Raw genomic sequence first — 20,151 nt, forward strand, 5'->3', positions numbered from 1 at the left:
TCAGGTCCAGTCAAATTGACAGCCCAGATTAACCATCCCAGTGAGCCTCTGTTCCTTTTAGGACTTGAAGGCATCATTACCCAGAGGTAAACATGACCTGGAGAAGAAAAAGGAAAGAAAGGGAAAAAAGAAAAAAAAAAAAAGGGGACGAAAAAGAAAAATAAAGAATACAGTAGCTCTTTTTTGGTTCAAAATCTTTCACAGAAGGTAGAATCAAATTCTTCTTGAAGCAAAAACTGCAGAGTCACAGTTGTTACTAGGGGAAGAAAAAAAAAAGCAAATTTAGAAAACATGCTTATCTTGCTAAGTTTTGACAACGATTGCCTTTGGGCCGCATTCTCATTAGGTTCAAATAAATGTTTTCCATCATGATTAAAAAAAGGGGGTTATACAAATTCCATTTCCCAGAACCCTGAATGAAATGGAAATTCCCTTTTCTGGTGTGAAAACAAAACACACCCCCCACCAAATGTGCCTTATTTCCTAAGTGCGCTCTCTACTTGCTAGGTGGCGCTGCAGGCTAAGGCATGGGTCCCTATGTGGCTTCCCGGAGCAGGAGGGAAGGAGCCAGAGAGGGCATACTCCGCCGGTTCAGCCCACTGGCAGGGTCGTGCGTTTCTGAACTCTATAGATTTAGGAACTGACCCCCACTTCCAGATTGATGCGTTTCTGAACTCTATAGCTTTAGGAACTGACCCCCACTTCCAGATTGATGTGTTTCTGAACTCTATAGCTTTAGGAACTGACCCCCACTTCCAGATTGATGTGTTTCTGAACTCTATAGCTTTAAGAACTGACCCCCACTTCCAGATTGATCACAGCTGGTGGTGAAGAGATTCTTGAACTCATGCTTTGCTAATCGTGTGTGTGTGTGTGTGTGTGTGTGTGTGTGTGTGTGTGTGTGATGTACACATGTAAATATATATACACATACATATATATATCAGAGAGAACAGGCAAGCCAGGCCCTCCTGCCACTGGAAATGAACTCCAGACATACGCACCACTTTGTGCATCTGGCTTTACATGGGTACTGGGGCCTTGAACCCGGGCCATCATGCTTTGCAAGCAAGCACCTTCAACCTTTGAGCTATCTCTCCAACCTATGCTTTTGTGTTCTTGAGGAAAAGTCTTCTGGTGTTTGTTAGGTCAGGACGAAGTGGAGTCACTGAGGAGAGCAGGATGGGAAAGGCACAGGGAAGTGGGTCATCCACATTCTTCAAGAAACCAGCCAGCCAATATCCCTTCCTTGACTAGCAATGCCCAGGTCTAGGGTTCCTGTCCCCTTATCTTCCACCTGGTCACTTCTGCTCTCACCCTATGGCTAATGTGAAGAACCAAAGAGTTCCTTCCCTTCCTCACCTTCCCCCAACTGAAGAGATCTATATAGCCCATTATCTGTAATCTCAAAGCTGACTGCTCCGCTCTTGAGAGCCAGTCCTGGCAGCTCGTGTCTCTCCCCCGACACCACCACCACCAAATAAAAGCTTCAGTCTTTGCCTCAGAGTGGTCTCCGTGGTCTTGGTCACTCCTGAACCTTACAGCATTGAACTTATCATAAATGTTGTGCTTTTCTCTGACTCTCCTAAAAGGTGTTCAAGAACTTTAGCAGGACCCAAGAATGAAGGGAAGGGACAGGAATGTGGAGATTTGCCCCAATTTCCAATCTTCTGAATGGTGAGTATGGAGAGCCTAAACCTGTTCTTCTCCCTGGGTGTCTTGATGTGTCACAGCCTCCCTGGGGCCTGCAACAATCTTTCTGTCCCTGTAGTCAGCTGAGGGAGCATGGACTGGAGGTCTCATAGGTAGCAGATGGAACAGGCCCCAGTGCCTGGGAAGGTCTGGTGGACACCAGGGCATCTACTGACCTTCACGAATCCCCTTCCCACTTTGCCAAGCTTGGAGCTCCCAGATTACTGTCTTTAAATACAGATTTTGTAGAAAAGTTTTAATTGCAAAGTTAGAGAAGAATCCATTACAAATTGGCAGTGCCCACAGAGAACCCTAGGTACCTGCCAGGCCTGGACGAAGCAGGGCAGACAGGTTGTAAGTACAGGAAGAGGGCAGAAGCACAGGCAGGTTTGGCATCAGGGCAGAACCACGGCTTCCTCTCCAGGTACTGTATTTGAAGCCTGGGAGTCAGATCCACATTTCTGAGGGCCAAAGCTGCCTGCCTACCGCAATCTGGGCTTCAAATACTGTTGAGTTGGGCCCAGAACATGCCTGTGTAGCCTGCATACGTGTCCTGGTTTGGGTTAAGGTTTCTCCGACCCTCTCACACCCTCCCCTCCAGTTCATGCCTTGAGGTAGGCCTGGATGCCTCGGGGTTGGGCTCAGGGACAGAAAGATGTTCATTGTTGGTGTAGAGGTAAGACTTCAAGAAGCAAAGATGTCCAGCCCCAGAGAGAATAGGATTGCCGAGTATTGCAGGTCAGAAAGTGCATTCCAGATAGTTGTTAGACGAGTGCTTAGACAACACCCTATACAAGTAATGTCCACAGGCGAAAGGAGGAAAGAAAATAACATTTGAAAAAAGTAGCAAACACACATATGTACTCTCACACATGTACACACAGATACTCCCACAAATATACACACAAAGACACTGTCTCACATAAACACATAGACAGTTATATTGTCCCACACGTACACACAGGTAGATACACTGCACCACATGTACACAAAGGTAGATATACTGTCCCACATGTACACAGGTACATATACTGTCCCACATACACACACAGGAAGATCTACTATCTCACATGTACACACAGGAAGATACACTGCCCCACATGTACACACAGAGAGATTCACTGTCCCACACGTACACACAGGAAGATACACTGTCCCACACGTACACACAGGAAGATACACTGTCCCACATGTACATACAGGTAGATATACTATCTCACATGTACACACAGGAAGATACACTGCCCCACATGTACACATAGGTAGTAAAAATCAGTAAACTTAAGTGCCACGAGTCATATTTTCCATTTTTAATTAAATAATGTACTGCCCCACACGTACACACAGGAAGATACACTGTCTCACATGTACATACAGGTAGATATACTATCTCACAAGTACACACAGGAAGATACACTGTCTCACATGTACATACAGGTAGATATACTATCTCACATGTACACACAGGAAGATACACTGCCCCACATGTACACATAGGTAGTAAAAATCAGTAAACTTAAGTGCCACGAGTCATATTTTCCATTTTTAATTAAATAATGTACTGCCCCACATGTACACACAGGGAGATACACTGCCCCACATGTACACACAGGTAGGTACACTGCCCCACACGTACACACAGGTAGATACACTGCCCCACACGTACACACAGGTAGGTACACTGCCCCACACGTACACACAGGTAGATACACTGCCCCACACGTACACACAGGTAGATACACTGCCCCACACGTACACACAGGTAGGCACACTGCCCCACACGTACACACAGGTAGGCACACTGCCCCACACGTACACACAGGTAGGCACACTGCCCCACACGTACACACAGGTAGGCACACTGCCCCACACGTACACACAGGTAGGCACACTGCCCCACACGTACACACAGGTAGGCACACTGCCCCACACGTACACACAGGAAGACACACTGCCCCACACGTACACACAGGTAGGTACACTGCCCCACACGTACACACAGGAAGACACACTGCCCCACACGTACACACAGGAAGACACACTGCCCCACACGTACACACAGGTAGATACACTGCCCCACACGTACACACAGGTAGGCACACTGCCCCACACGTACACACAGGTAGGCACACTGCCCCACACGTACACACAGGTAGGCACACTGCCCCACACGTACACACAGGTAGGCACACTGCCCCACACGTACACACAGGTAGGTACACTGCCCCACACGTACACACAGGAAGACACACTGCCCCACACGTACACACAGGTAGGTACACTGCCCCACACGTACACACAGGTAGGTACTCTGTTACAAGAAAGTAGAGAAACAAAGTCTCAAAGCAGAGGGTCACGAAGCTGAGAGTACTAATAGGCATATGTGAATGTTTGCAATCCCATGGTGTGCTCCTTTCTTCTGAAAGTGCCGTAAACACATTTATCTGGGCAATTGTAGAGCTGCTGTAATGTCATACCCATCTCAATAATCTATTTATTACTACGTTGAACAATCTACTGGCCCTTCCTACATCTATCTTTGTCATAGCAACAATATTTCTTTTGGTAGTAAAAATCAGTAAACTTAAGTGCCATGAGTCATATTTTCCATTTTTAATTAAATAATGGTCTAGCTGGTATGATTGATTTCAGCCTAAATTAATTTAGACCTTGGTCCACTTAAATTTACATAGTTTATTTTATAACGCTCATGACTGTACAGGTTTAGAAAAACCCCTTGGATAGAAATAATAAATATTGTAAAACGAGGCTTTTATCAAGCACAGTGATAAATCATAATTCCTAAAGGCAAAGTGAACTGTCCTCTGGACACTGGCACCAGGAAGGAAATCTGATATTCCTAATAAACACAGTTAGGAGAGCACCTGAAGATGTACTCTGCCTGCTTTTCTTCTGAACTTTGGGGTGATATGGCAAAGCCTCTGGTAGTTTGAATAGAGGGTTCCCAATATATTCAGTGTTTTATTAGTTTGTAGTTTGGATCTGCAGCCACCTGGCTGGAGGAGGTGTCACTGGGCGGATCTTAAGGTGTGGTGATGGGTTTCAGATTTCAATCTAAAGGTATGCAAAGTGTGCCTAGCTGGAGTTCCTGAAGTGTGCTGGGTGGCCTTGGGCTTTTGGCTTATGGCTTTTTCTGTCTCTGAGTTTGGACCTGTGAAAGCAGGCCAGCTTCTTCTGCCATTATGGAACTTCCCCTGGATCTGTAAGCTTCAGTACATCCCTTCCTCCATAACTGCCTGGTCTGGAAGTCCATTTCAGCGAACCTGCAGCTGTCTGCTACAGCCTCAGTTAGAATGAACTGCACTCAACCGGATTTTCTCTCTTTCCCAGAACGGCTGGAGAGGCTCATAAATTCATATAGTAGACATCTGGGGGTGGGGGGGGCACCCTCATCCACCTCATTCATATATACTCAATCCTATTTGAAATGGCAGGAGTGTGAGTCATACCAATATCGTCCTCCTAGAATTCTGATATTAAAAAAAAAGCATCACGTTAATTAATGTTCCCAAGAAAGGGTCACAGCTTCCAGGAAAGGAAGAATTGGAAGGGGACAGGAAGAAAGGGGTGGGGAATCCAGAACGCCTTGGCTGTGGCTATAGCAGCCAGGAGCAAGGGTCCGTCCTGGGCACTGGAGACCAGATGAGAAGCTGAAAAGGAAGGAAAGGCAGAAAGGCAGGAGAGAGCCAAGGAGAAGATGGCTGCCAGGTGGGGCGTGGGGGAGCAGAGGCAAGGAGCAGGAGGGGAGCCCTTCCTGCCGCTGGTCTGGCCCTGGGGGGTGCGGTCAGGCCAGTGTGGGAGCTGAGCTTCTGGGAACTTCTGAATGTCAAAGAGATGGGGCTGGAGAGATGGCTTAGCGGTTAAGCGCTTGCCTGTGAAGCCTAAGGACCCCGGTTCGAGGCTCGGTTCCCCAGGACCCACGTTAGCCAGATGCACAAGGGGGCGCACGCGTCTGGAGTTCGTTTGCAGAGGCTGGAAGCCCTGGCGCGCCCATTCTCTCTCTCTCCCTCTATCTGTCTTTCTCTGTGTGTCTGTCTGTTGCTCTCAAATAAATAAATAAATAAAATTAAAAAAAAAAAAAGAGACGGAGCATCGCTGGCTGTGCTGTGGATTCAGGTGACTCTGTAGCCTACAGCGGGTCACCTCACCCTGCCAAGGGAAAGAGGTCAGTTGATCATTGGCAAACTCACAAGGGAGCTTGCCTGTGGGAACACAGGCCACCGTCCCCACGAGTGTGCTGGAGGCTAGAGATTTGCACTCCTGCTGCCCATGACCTGGAGGCAGGTGGAGCACGCGTGGGTGGGAGGCGGCCTGCCACCCAGGGCGAGAGAGAATGGGCATGCTGTGCTCTCCTTGGGTCACTCAACCCTTGGTGACTGCCACACACGCCAGCCGCAAGGCGCCATGCAGGGTGGCTTTCTTCTCTCCCTCTCTCATGGGTGGTTTGATAAATAGGAAACATTTGTGAATGTCGAAAAATTCAATCTTCACTTCATGCTTAATAAATTTATTTGTTAGAAAGAAATCAGCGTTCTTCCAAGCAATCTGAAAACAGTGGGTGTCCTGCTTCCAGCAATTCCTGAAAATGCTCATGCATTATTAATTTTCCTGGGAGGGGCCGGGAGGACCTCAGAAGCATCAGTTTGTCTCGGGAAGTCAAGGGCCAACTTTTTTTTTTTTTTCTTTTTAAAGTGATTTTCTTGTGCCTTATTGCATTAAGAGGGTGGGTTGGGGAGAGGAGTGGATAACTATTGGATAATTCAGTGAGATGTCAGGAATTGCTAATCTCTAAAGGCAATTTGACCTGACCCCAAGGAATCGGGAAGCAGTAGCATATTCCTCTCCCCTGCTCCGTGTGGGGCACCGAGGACGTCTCAGGGATGTGAGGAGAAGAAAAGTGGGGTGTCAGTGAGATGGCTCTGAATACCACTTTTAGCCCAGCAACAAACCTTGGAACGTTCCAAGTGCAGGAGACACTGTTTTTTTTTTTTTTAATTTAAATTTTCCCCAAAACCCATGGCTTCACTAAAAGAGTGAAATGTATAGAAAGCCTGAGAAATCCTGACATGGTATTTGTAGGGGTCAAGCCGTGATCAGAGCCCAGATCCACACACACCCAGCTGTCCCGAACTGGACTAATGTGGGTGTCAGTTCTGCAGGAAGGCTGAGGAGACCGGGCTTTACAAGACATCAGCACTCAATTCTCAGCCACCTGCCAAGTCTTTCAAGTTTCTGTTCGTATTTTCTTGTATTGTTGGGTCCCCCTGAATAAGGCAATGGAGAGATATAATACAATTCTGCAATTTTCACAGTACCATCACTTGTGTGTGTGTGTGGTCTGAAAGAGAGAGAGAGAGAGAGAGACAGAGAGAGAGAAAGAGAGAGGGAAAGAGATAGGGGAAGAGGCAGATAGATAGAGCTAGGGAGAGAGAGAATGGGCATGCCAGAGCCACTGCAAAAGAACTCCACCCAAGTGTGCCACCTTATGCATCTGGCTCACGTGGGTTTTAGGGAATCAAACCTGCGTCTTTAGGCTTCGCAGGAAAGCGCCTTAACCGCTAAGCCATGTCTCCAGCCCTATTTATAAGAGAAGTTATTGGAACTTATTACCTCCATGCCTTCTGTTTAAACCCATATCTGCGATGATGTAATCTTGTTACTGACCTCTTGGGATGCGCTTGGGAAGTAGAGTTCTCTTTGGCCTTGGTAGGCTCTGGTAGGCACACTGCCGCTGACATTGGGTTGTTGGTGACGTAACGTAAGAGGCAAAGGTGACAGTAATACACATCTAAGTTACTCTGCGAGACAGGAAAGCAGAGCTCTAGGAGGTAAGTAGGCGTAAAGAGCGAAGGAACACAAGTGGAGTTAGGCGAGGAAACTTGACAGCGGCTGACCTGGCCCTGAGTTGGGGGGAGGTTGTCCTGGAGCAGGCTGGCCTTCCTGTGAAACCCCACTGTGGCCTTTTCCCTCACTGGACTGAGAGAGTGGGAAAAGACTGCCTTTTCCAGCTTAGTTTTTACCATGTCCAGTGCGCACAAAGGGCGAGCCTGTAAGTCAGGTGGTTTCTGCAGCAGGGGCAGGGCTGACCTCGGGGCAATGAGTTCTTCCTTGAGGTGGAAGCTGGCTGGTTCCTCTCATATTCATTATACCTGTGTCAGGGACACCAGTTGTCATTGTGCCCCTTTAAAGGCCCCAGTGATGAATGCTTTACTGCGAGCAAAGGCTGCACTCCCACATACTCTTACAGCTAGCTGTGGCTATGTGACTCCCTTCTTGGCTACAGGATATTAAAAGCAGAGGCGTGTGCAATTTCCACAGTATATTCCAGAGTGGACTGGCAGGGGCTCCCTTTATCTTCCGACTGATTCCAAGGCAGATGAAATGATTGGCGCTCCACCATCCGCTTGGACCATGACGTTTCCTTGGGAGTCATGGAACAGGACAAAGACAGACAGGCTCCCTGCTCTGTGGCTCACTTCCAGACCTTGTGCCGGCTACCTTCTGGACTGTTGTAGTCAGGTTCACATTGCTGGCAGAAATCACCCGACCAAGAGCAGCTTGTGGGGGGGGGGGGGGAGAAAAGGTTTATTTTGGCTTACAGACTTAAGAGGAAGCTCCATGATGGCAGGGGAAAACAATGGCATGAGCAGAGGGTGGACATCAACCCCTGGCCAACATAAGGTGAACAATAGCAACAGGAGAGTGTGCCAAACACTGGTAAGAGGCAACTGGCTATAATATGCATAAGCCCGCCCCCAACGATACACTGCCTCCAGGAGGCATTAATTCCCAAACCTCCATCAGCTGGGAACCTAGCATTCGGAACACCTAAGTTTATGGGGGGGCACCTGAATCAAACCACCACCCAGACCTCTTGAACATGAGAGAGAAATTCTTTTCCTTGTTCATGTCACTCAGTAATGATCTGTTACTTCCATAGAAGATTATTGACCAATACAGTTATCAACTTCAGATCAAATGGTAGACCATTCTGAAATTTAACAGCTATAGAAATTTCTAGTCACATAGAATTATTTTTTTACTTTTTGGGCTGGGTCCACTTATGGAATTATTCCATCAAGTCTAGTTGTTAGGCTCTGTTCTCCCAAACTCTGATCCCATAGTGAAATTTCAGCTTTCCGACTCCAAGGCTGAACTAACCCTTGGCTGACTTTAATGCATCTATCCACTCAGTTGTTTGGCTAAATAGAAGGCAGAAGGAACCAAGGGAGGTGTGATGGTGAAGGTTATGTTATCCTTCTAATCCGATCACCTTTGCAAGCCCTGGAGACACAGTTTCCACTTCTCTATCCTCTTTTAATGATGTTCCCTTCCTATTCCGAAGTCTTTTCCTTGATTTACCAACCAGTTCATGCAGAGACTGCCCACCATGTGGGGGTCCCTGCTAGATGTTTGCGGGGTAACAGAAAAGTAGACACCTCTTTGTGATATATCAAGTCAGCCTTGAGGGTGCGGTGGCTCACAGTGGAAGCTCAGATCTCCTAACTTTCCATCCAGTGGCACAGTGGTATGCCCTTGGGCCCACCCATTACTTGACTCCTCTGTATTATTCATCCCGAGGCTCTTCCTACACCTTATTTCCTTGACCTGATGAAATAAAAGAACCATATGCACACAAAGTACTTGGATGACAAGCAGTCAGGCAAAGCCAGATGAAAGCTCAAGTCCCTGGTTCCTCCTCGGCCATGCTACAACGACAGCACTCGGATGACCCCAAGGCCTGGCTGTCCTGCCAGGTAAGCAAAACTCTCCTGATCACCAGGCATCATCATTAAGGAACAGCTAAAGGGACAAAACAGGGATTCCCAAGGTTGACTATACAGTAGGTTTTCCTCCTGGTGAGCAGGCCATACCCCAGATCAATTCAATGCACATCTCTGAAGGTGGGGCCCACTCCTCAGTGAGGTCTGAGCCTCCTCTGCCGAAGAGGGGAGTCACTGGCGAGAGCAGTGTTGCCTACCTTCAACTTTAATTATGAGGCATTTGGCTCATGATCATCACAGGTATGCTGGCAAACCAAAGACTGACTAGAGTTTATGCTTCTTTGTTCAGTCATTATCTTTAAAATGCTATCATTGATTGTGAATTTTAAAAAATATATATTTATTGGGCTGGAGGGATTGCTTAGTGGTTAAGGCATTTGCCTGCAAAGCCAAAGGACCCAGGTTCGATTCTCTCTTAGCCAGATGCACAAGGGGGTGCATGTGTCTGGAGTTCATTTGCAGGGTATGGAGGCCCTGGCGCACCCATTCTCTCTCTCTCTCTTTCTCTCTCCCTCTTTGTCTGTCAAATAAATAAATAAAAATAAAGTATTTATTGAAATATTTATTTACTTATTTTTGAGAGACAGAGAGCAAGAGAAAAAATCAGAGAGAGAGAATGGCCGCGCCAGACCCTTAGCCACTGCAAATGAACCCCAGACACATGCACCACCTTGTGCAACTGGCTTTGGGTCCTGGGGAATCAAACTTGGGACTTTAGGCTTTACAGGCAAATGCCTTTAACCACTAAGCCCTGATTGTGCATTTATCATGTACCAGGCTAGACGCTTCTTATATAATAAGCTTTTTGTGTTGGGGCAGTGAGCTCTTAGCCAATATTAGAATTGGTCCCATTTTATAGAGATGGAAACAAAGACCTAGGGAGATGAAGTCTTTTGTCCCTGGTGGCACAATCAGTGTGCTAAATCTGAGATCCAAGCAGAAGCCCATGGAACCAGACTGCAAACTCATTTTGCCATTGTACCCCTGGATATTCTGTCTCAGAGATGCCTCTCTCATCTTCCACCCACATTCTGAGGGCAGCATATACCAGAAGGTCTCATCACCACATAACCTCCACCTTCTCCAGTGCCGTCGCCCAAACCCCAGTACTGGTGCATTTTCTAACTTGAGATTTTTAGCTTTATTTTAGTCTTTCCATCCTAGAGACCAACTGTCCCCTTTCTGCCACAAAACATTACATAACTTTTGACTTGCCACTTTCATACCCTCCCTGTAGAATCTCCAGCTTCCTTTGTAACCACCCAGACTTCTCCCTCTTGGAGTTGCAGCACAGGGCAAAGCATTCCCTCACCTCCTTCCATCTGTTATGGGGTCCAGGATTGCACAGGTAAGACCATCGACTCACAGAATGTGAGGCAAAGTCTTACTGGGTAGAAAAGCAAGAAAAGAAAAATAAGAAAGTCTGGCTTATCAGGTCTGCACCCCAGAGGTAATCTCAGGGGGAAGCCCCGAACTGTTCCCGAGTGTCGGCTTTTATTGGAAATACCTACGCGATGTTTATAGAAGAAGAAAAAAGCCAACAGGATGGGAGTTAAACCATAAATCACAATTTACATGTGACAGTTGCAGCCATAAAAGCAATCTTAACCATAGTGGGGAATTCGGTGTATCTTAGACGATGAAAAACAGAACTTGTAAACAGGTCTGTTGGTCAGTTACAGGAAGCACCTAGGGGGTGCAAGGTAGGCCTGTGAACAGGAGTCTCCAGCTTATCTGTCCTTAAGGATTTTGCTCAACAATGTAGGCCCTAGGGTAATGCTATTCAGACCAGCAGAGCCTCCTGTTTATCTACCATCCCCATCTGCTTAAACAAGTGTTTCATTCCATTCTTTCATGAGCTCTTACAAGGAAGTGACTTCTAGTTTTTCCAAGCTAGGTATAATGAAATGTAGAGAAATATAACATTTTTCTCACTTTATACTATCCATCCCTATATAGTTTACTCTCAAGAATCTTCATCAAAGAAAGCAGCATTTTGCTTCCTTTTAAAAATATATGTTATTTATTTACTTGAGTGAGAGAGAGAGAGACAGAGAGAGGAAGAGGCAGATAGAGAGAGAGAGAATGAGTGCACCAGGACCTCCAGTCATTGCAAACAAACTCCAGACGCATACACCATCTTGTGCATCTGGATTACATGGGTACTGGGGAATTGAACCTGGGTCCTTAGGCTCCCCAGGCAAGTGCATTAATTGCTAAGCCATCTCTCTAGCCCCTTGTTTCCTTTTTAAATGCCAAATTACTTATTATAAGTGTATAAGTAATCACCAATTTTTATAGCATTATCAGAAATTTGCTATCTTAAAACATACCTTTATCATCTCACATCATCTGTGGGGCAACAGTCCAGGAACAACTTGGTTGGCTAATCAAGTGGCTTTATTAAGAAGGAAATCAAGGGCTAGAGAGATTCCTTAGCAGTTAAGGAGCTGGCCTGCAAAGCCTAAGGATCCATATTCAACTCTTCAGGTCCCAGGTAAGCCAGACTCACAAAGGTGAGGCAAGCACAAGGTCTCACATGCCCACTAGGTGGCGCAAGTGTCTAGTGTTCACTTGCAGTGGCTGAGGTCCTGGTGCACCAATTCTCTCTTTCTCCCTCTGTCTCTCTCTTTCTCTAAAATAAAAAATAAATAAATACATAAACATTTTTTTTTTAAAGACAAGAAAGAACCAAAGGGTGTGGGGCTTGATTATGAGCCAATGTAATAATGAGTTTTACCTTAGCAGGGGCAATAAAAGAAGAGATAGGAGAGTTACCATAGGCTTGGTAGCAGAAAGCTATCCATTGAAATCTGTTACACACAAGCGTGAGGCAGACCCTCCTGGGACCCTAGAAGAGGGAGAAAAATAAATATATGTTGAACACCTTTACAAACGAAACCATTGTAAATTAACAAGTACCCCACACTACCACCATCCACCCACTGGCTGGGAGGAAGCCCCTGAGGCTGGTCCCCAGGGACCCAGTCCCATCCCCAAGAAGCACTTGCTTGTTTCTGCCACCTCCAAAACGGCTTCTCTTACCTTCAGCGTCAACAGGAAGTTAATCAGCAAGTAGAAAATTGAAAGATCTGCAACCCAATGTAGGACTCATTAAAATGAAAGCAGATTTGGCAAAATAGCTAGGTTTCTTTTCTTTTTTTTTCTTTCCAATCTTGACTATTTGCTGCTTAGTAAATTGAAGCCGCCAAGGCTAAAAGTCCAAGGAGCTGAGGTTCCTTGACGAAGTGGGTACATAGTGTCCCAGGACCTGCACTCCAGAATGAGTCAAAGAGCACTTGCTTTGCTTAGCTGAAAAGGCCCTGGAGACCCAAGCACATTCTGGCACGTTCTATTTCAAGCTTCCTGGACCCGTCTCTGTCTAGCATTGTTTCTCTGGCCTCTCTCCTATGAGGGCTTTGGAAAAAGAAGTTTTTTTTTTTTCTCTCTTTGTTTTCAAATGATTTTATTTATTATTATAAGGCAGGGTGGAGAATGTATTTCCTTATCATGCAGTGATGTGGAAATATTAGATAATAATACCTGCATGCAGTAGGATGTAAAACCCTGTGGGCCACAAAACCTTTGCTCTGCCATCCTGAATTTTGGGGGAAATCATCTTCTCACTATCTTCCTGATTATGAGGAATAAAAACCTGGAGACCCTAAATTCGAGACATGACATGTAGAATCAGTGTAAGAAACATTTGCTCATCTTCCTCTAATGGTGTCCGGCCGGCCGATCTTCAAAAATGTCCCCTCCCACTCTGCATCCAAGAGGTGGTGACGAGCCCATGCACCGTGGAGAGCTGCCCTTAAGACCCTTGGGGATTGGAAGAATGGAAGGTGGCCAGAGAGGGAGTCAGCAAGGCAGGTGGTTGATGGAGAATCGTGCAGGTTTCTCGAACACCCCGAGAGCAGCCTCGGAGACCTCTCTCTTCAGCGCTCTCTTGCTGTCTGCCTCTCACCGTGTTTCCTGGCGCTTACTCCACATGACGTTCATCAAGGCAGGCGGCCTGTCGGCTTTACTTCCTGCGTGATGACCTGTGCCCAGATCAGTGGTTGGCACACAAGGAGATGCTCAAATCACATTGATGACTGTATTTCTTCACAGAGCAACTTCCCAGATTCCTTTGTGGGCATGCAGCAGCAGGAAATCCTGTCAATGTACCCGGATTGTTTTTTTTTTGTTTGTTTTAATTCAATTTCAGGCTGGCATCAAGCAAATACCTGTCTCTGGCCAGTTAGCTTTGGGTCTTCCTAGTAAATATGCTTGAGGAAGAGGCGAGGTGTACGTGAAAGGATAGCCTTTGGAGTCAGTCAAGCAGTGAGCCTCACACACCTTTGCAACTGGACAGGTACATGGTAATTCCCCCAAACACCAGTTTTTTCCTATTTAATTACTTTATTTATTTATTTATTTATTTTTAAAAATTTTTTGTCTATTTTTTTAATTTTTATTTATTTATTTATTTATTTGAGAGCGACAGACACAGAGAGAAAGACAGATAGAGGGAGAGAGAGAGAATGGGCGCGCCAGGGCTTCCAGCCTCTGCAAACGAACTCCAGACGCGTGCGCCCCCTTGTGCATCTGGCTAACGTGGGACCTGGAGAACCGAGCCTCGAACCGGGGTCCTTAGGCTTCACAGGCAAGCGTTTAACCACTAAGCCATCTCTCCAGCCCTCTATTTTTATTTATATATTTGAGAGCAACAGGTAGAGAGAGAAAGAGGCAGAGAGAAAGAGAGGAGAGTGGGCACGCCAGGGCTTCTAGCCACTGCAAACGAACTCCAGACATGTGCACCCCCTTGTGCATCTGGCTAACGTGGGTCCTGGGGAATCGAGCCTTGAGCCGGTGTCCTTAGGCTTCACAGGCAAGCGCTTAACCACTAAGCCATCTCTCCAGCCCCTAATTACTTCATTTATTGGATCAAGAAGCAGAGAGAGAATGGGTGTGCCAGGGTCTCTAGCTGCTGCAACGGAACTCCAGATGCATGCACCACATTGTGCATCTGGCTTACGTGGGTACTGGGGACTTGAACCTGGGTCCTTAGGCTTTGTAGGCAAGGCCCTTGACCGCTAAGCCATCTCCCCAGCTCAGCCCAGCCCAGCCCAGGTTTCTTTTTTTCCTTTTTGTGAATGCCAGACTTAGCAGGATTCCATCTGTTCTTTTCCAGCATGAAACTTTCTTGAAATTTTGCTGGTATTTTGTCAGCCAACCTCTCTTTGAGTATTTCTAGAAACAAAGAAATCACTATTTCTCAAGAGCTGTTGACTGCATTTTTTTTCTTGTTGTGTACTGTATTGTGTGTTCAGTATGGTGTGCATATATGTGTGTGCCGTATGAGTATGTATACATATGTGCGTGCATGTGTGCCCATGTGGCACCCCATACACTCTTCTGCAGCAGGGTGTGCTCACCTGGGTGGCTGGAGGGAAACATGGTCCTGCTCCATCACTCCTCTACCCACTCTGACTCTAGAGGACTCTCCTACCTCCCCTGGTTCTCCAGAGCTCTGCTGATTCTCAGGTCTCTGCTTCCCTGCGGGACCTGCAGGACCTCATGCCTAGCTATCCATGTGCGTGCTGGGGCTGACCTCAAGCAGTCTCTCAGGCCTCCTCAGAACCTCATGTTTACACAGAAAGTGGTTCTAACCACTGAGCAATCTCTTTCACCCTCACTGTGTTAAAAAAAAATATTCTTATTTATTTGAGATAGTGATAGAGAAAGAGTCAGATAGAGAGAGAATGGGTGCACCAGGGCCTCTAGCCACTGCAAACAAACTCTAGATGCATGTGCTGCCTTGTGCATCTGGCTTACTGGGGAATGGAGAAGGATGGGTGAGGTGGGAGAGAGGGAAGAGCCTGCAGAAGTTTTACATCTATCTACCTATCTATCTATCTATCTATCTATCTATCTATCTATCTATCTATCTATCTATCTATCTATCTTGCTATCATCTATTTATCATCTATCATCTATCTACCTATCTTGTCTATTATTTATCTATCTATTTATTTATTTAGTTTTGGTTTTTCAAGGTAGGGTCTCACTCTGGTCCAGGCTGACCTGGAATTCACTATGTAGTCTCAGGGTGGCCTCGAACTCACGGCGATCCTCCTACCTCCCGAGTGCTGGGATTAAAGGCGTGCGCCACCACGCCCACCCCTATCATTTATTTTAAAATATTTTATGTTTATTTATTTGAGAAAGAGAGAGAGAGTGGGCATGCCAGGGCCTCTAAGCACTGCAAATGAACTCCACATGCATGTGCCACCACGTGCAGCTGGCTTATGTGGGTACTGAGGAATCAAACCTAGCCTTTGGCTTCACAGGCAAGCGCCTTAGCCACTAAGCCATCTTTCCAGCCCTCTATTTTTTTATTTTCTGCTATTTTCATACATGTATATATTTTGATCTTATTCCCCACACATTCTTCCCAATTAAGCCCTATCTACACACTTCCATGCTTTTTTTTTTTTTTTAATTAGAGTTGCTTACTTGCACACGGGTAGGTGGTTACCACGTGACTCCAAGGGAATTGCCATGTGGTTTGGTCACAGCATGGCCGCTGTGTTGAATGAGTGCCAGGATAGTAAGACGCAGGAAAGGCGTGTGTGGCTGTAACAATGGGCTTCTTGCTAAACCCCAACCACCTCCAAAACACAGAGCCCTCAGACAGAGTCTTCGTGTTTGTGCCTGAGTCAATCAGTCACCTGCAGAGTTCTGCTCATCTGGACCAGACCTGTCTGGTCACTGCTGGGCTTGCTCATATGTCAGGTGGGGGGATGGTTGGTCTTGAATGGCCTGATTCTCATGCGGGCAGTTGGGTGTGGAAGTGATGTCTCTCATCATGCAGTGAGATATCCTGGGCGCTTTCATATGATGCTGAGAGAGAGAATGAAAAAATACACACACATAGGGCTGGCGAAGTGGTATATGTATCTGGAGATCTTTTTTTTGGGGGGGGGGTGACTGTCAGTTAGCATTCAGTTAAAAGTAAATGTTTTGGGATGTTATTCTGGAAGTAATTCTGAGAAACTGCCAGCAGTGGTTCCAGTAGCAGAGGAGTTGGGGTGTGTTTTCTACCTGGCTAAGACAGTTGCAGATTTTCTGTTGGAGTTTTCATCTCAGTTGAAGTCTACAGCATGTGGAGGAGGTTGCCTGAAAACAAACTATGGGAGAAAATCTATTTTTTTTTCCTATATTGTTCTCGTGTTCTTTTCTTAAAAAAAATTTTATTTTTATTTATTTATATGGGGGGGAGAGGGAGGGAGAGAGGGAGAGAATGGGTGCACCAGGGCCTCCAGCGGATGTAAATGAACTCCAGACACATGCGGCAGCTTGTGCATCTGGCTTACTGGGGTCCTGAGGAGTTGAACCTGGGTCCTTTGGCTTTTCAGGCAAGTGCCTTAACTGCTAAGCCATCTCTCTAGCCAATGTTTTTCTTTCTTTCTTCCTTTCTTTCTTCCTTCCTTCCTTCCTTCCTTCCTTCCTTCCTTCCTTCCTTTCTTTCTTTCTTTCTTTCATTTGTCCTTCCCTTCCCCTTCCCCTTCCTTCCTTCCTTCTTTCCTTCCTTCTTTCCTTCCTTCCTTCCTTCCTTCCTTCCTTCCTTCCTTCCTTCCTTCCTTCCTTCCTTCCTTCCTTCTTTGTTATTGGTGTGTGTGTGTGGCATGTGCGTGTGCATGTGTGTGTGTGTGTGTGTGTGTGTGTGTGTGTGTGTGTGCGCACATGCACTTGGTGATGCTGGGAATGGAAGCCAGGGCCTTGTCTATGCAGATAAGCACTGTACCGCTGAGCTACATGTTCAGCACGTCTCTTCTTTGGTTTAAAACCATTTCGAAAGTGATGGTAACTATCTCTCTGTTGTTGCATTTACAGCAGCAGCAGCAGCAGCAGCATGTGTAGAGGAAAGCCTCCCTTTGTGCCAGGCCCCCTAACGAGTTGCTGGACGTGCAATGCCTCTTTGGTTTTGTGGTAAGCCCGGGGAGGAGGCCTTCCTCCGGGTGAGGATGAGGAGGTCAAGGCGCTGAGCAGGTGTGCAGCGCGCATAAAGCCACGCAGCTGCCATTACCGCCCCGCATCCAGGCCTTTTCAGGGATGATGGTGGCCTCTTGCTTCTTTTCTTTTCTTTTTTTTAAAATTTAATTTATTAGTTTTCTTTTCAGCAAATACAGGTACCATTGTTTAGGTTCATCCATGATCTACCCCCTCCCAATGGACCTTCCTTGTTGATGTATATGGATCGTGCATTGTGGAGTTAGCCCACAGTTACTGGTACGATAAATGTCTCTGCTTATCATGACCCAACATGTAACTCTGACATTCTTTCCACCCCCTCTTCTGCAAAATTTCCCTGAGCCATGTTGGGTTCATTTTTGGTCTGCTTCAGTGCTGAGGTGTTGGGGGCCTCTGAAGCTCTGGCTCTCTGGTTTGGTAGGAGTTGATTTTTCTCTGTGTTGGTCTCCTTCCCCTTTGTGCTGGTTTCCGGTTCATCAGGAAAATATCACCCTTGCTTGTTTCGCCAATTGTCCTTAGTTTCAGTTGGGCCCCTTTTGAGGTATGTTGGGGCAACTCTCTCCTTAGGATCTGCATCTATCTGAAAAAGAGAAGCAGATTCTCCAACGGAGAGTAGGTTAGCACCCGGAAAACTGGGATAATACTTTTTTGAGAGAGTTGAATAGGTGTAGGCCCTCTTGTACCCCATGATTGATGGTAGCTTGATATTGGAGAGTGGGCTTATGCTTGGGTATGGTTCTGACTTGTTTCCCAGCTCCAACTATGGGTCTCATACCACTGTGCGGATCAGTTACCAAATCAAGAGCAGTTGGTTCTCCACCATGGCTGTGTGCCACTATTGCACTTGTGTGGGCATCACACCACACAATTGCTAATTAGGTTAGACCATGAGTTGCTTGGGCAGATATTGGTCGCCCATGTAGCACCTTCTGGCACTGAACGCGCTGACTGTCTCCTGGCTTCCAGCCATGCCGTTCCATTTTACGTGTCAGCTGCGTATGGAGTCTTCAGCAATAGGGTCTATTCAGGGTTGTCACAGGGCACTTTGAGCGACTGAATGCTTAAACTCTCACAGTTGTCCCTCACAGGGTGGGGACAGCAGCATCAGATGGGGTTATCATGGGAATGTCTTCATGGAGTTCCCAACCTTCTGTTTCTTTTCCTGATCTTTGACAATCTTGGCCCTGCTATTGAAAGTTCGTGTCTAACTGAGCTGATGCTTGTCAAAGTCTTAAGCCACCGTCCTCCTATTGCTATTTATTTTTCTTTCTTTCTTTTTTTTCAAGGTAGGGTCTTGCTGTAGCCCAGGCTGACCTGGAATTCACTATGTAGTCTCAGGGTGGCCTTGAACTCATGGTGAACCTCCTACCTCTGTCTTGTAAAGTGCTGGGATTAAAGGCATGTGCCACCATGCCTGGTCTATTTTCTTAACTAATTTGTCCTGATTAAGCCAAGTCAGGCATTGCACAGCTGTCGCCTTCTCACTTTTCTTGACTCGTGGGGGATGAAGTGGTTCACGAAGAGTTCCTTGCATGTGTCTCTCTTACCAACATTACCCCTTTCTTACCTCATACTGTATGCTCCAGTTGTATGATTTGCTGGGTACTTAGCAATTTGTTTGTTCATTGATAACCACAACTGCACTTCAAGTCTTGGAATAGTGTACACGTTTCTGGAAATAGAAGTGAGTGGCTCCCCATCTTTCTGTCGCTGCTATGGATCAATTTTGAAAAGAGATTCATCCACCCTCAGATCTTCTTTCATTTTGTTCTCTCATGTGAAGCCCCTCCCCCATATTTAATTAATGGCTATTCTCCTCAACATCTCTCTCGCTTTTTGTTTATTGTTATTTATTTATTTGAGAGTGATAGAGAAAGAGGCAGCGAGAGAGAGAATGGGTGCACCAGGGCCTCTAGCCACTGCAAATGAACTCCAGACACATGCGCCACCCCCTCCCCTCCATTGGCCTTGTGCATCTGTCTTACATGGGTTCTGGGGATCAAGCCTCGGACTGGGGTCCTTAGGATTCACAGGCAAGCGCTTAACCGCTAAACCATCTCTCTACCTTCTCTCTCTCTCTCTCTTTTTTTTTTTTTTTTTTTTTTTTTTGGTTTTCGAGGTAGGGTCTCACTCTAGCTCAGGCTGACCTGGAATTCACTAGGTAGCCTCAGGGTGGCCTTGAAGAGAGAGACAGGCCGGGTGTGGTGGCGTACACTTTAAGTCCCAGCACTCTGGAGGCAGAGGTAGGAGGATCACCATGAGTTCGAGGCCACCCTGAGGCTACCTAGTGAATTCCAGGTCAGCCTGAGCTAGAGTGAGACCCTACCTCGAAAACCAAAAAAAAAAAAAAAAAAAAAAGAAAAGAAAAGAAATTATTTATTTGAGATAGAAAGAGGCAGATAGAGAGACAGAGAGAATGGGCGCACCAGGGCCTCCTGCCACTGAAAATGAGCTCCGGACACATGCGCCAGCTTTTGAATCTGGTTTGCTAGGTCCTAGAGAATCAAACCTGGGTCCTCAGGCTTTGTAGGTAAGCACCTTAACCACCAATCTATCTCTCCAGCCCCTCAACATCTCTCTTATATCCTTCTTTCATAACTATTTTTGCCACAGACAGGAAAACACACTCTGAAGC

Source organism: Jaculus jaculus, chromosome 13, assembly GCF_020740685.1.
Source record: "Jaculus jaculus isolate mJacJac1 chromosome 13, mJacJac1.mat.Y.cur, whole genome shotgun sequence".
Taxonomy (NCBI): Eukaryota; Metazoa; Chordata; class Mammalia; order Rodentia; family Dipodidae; genus Jaculus; species Jaculus jaculus.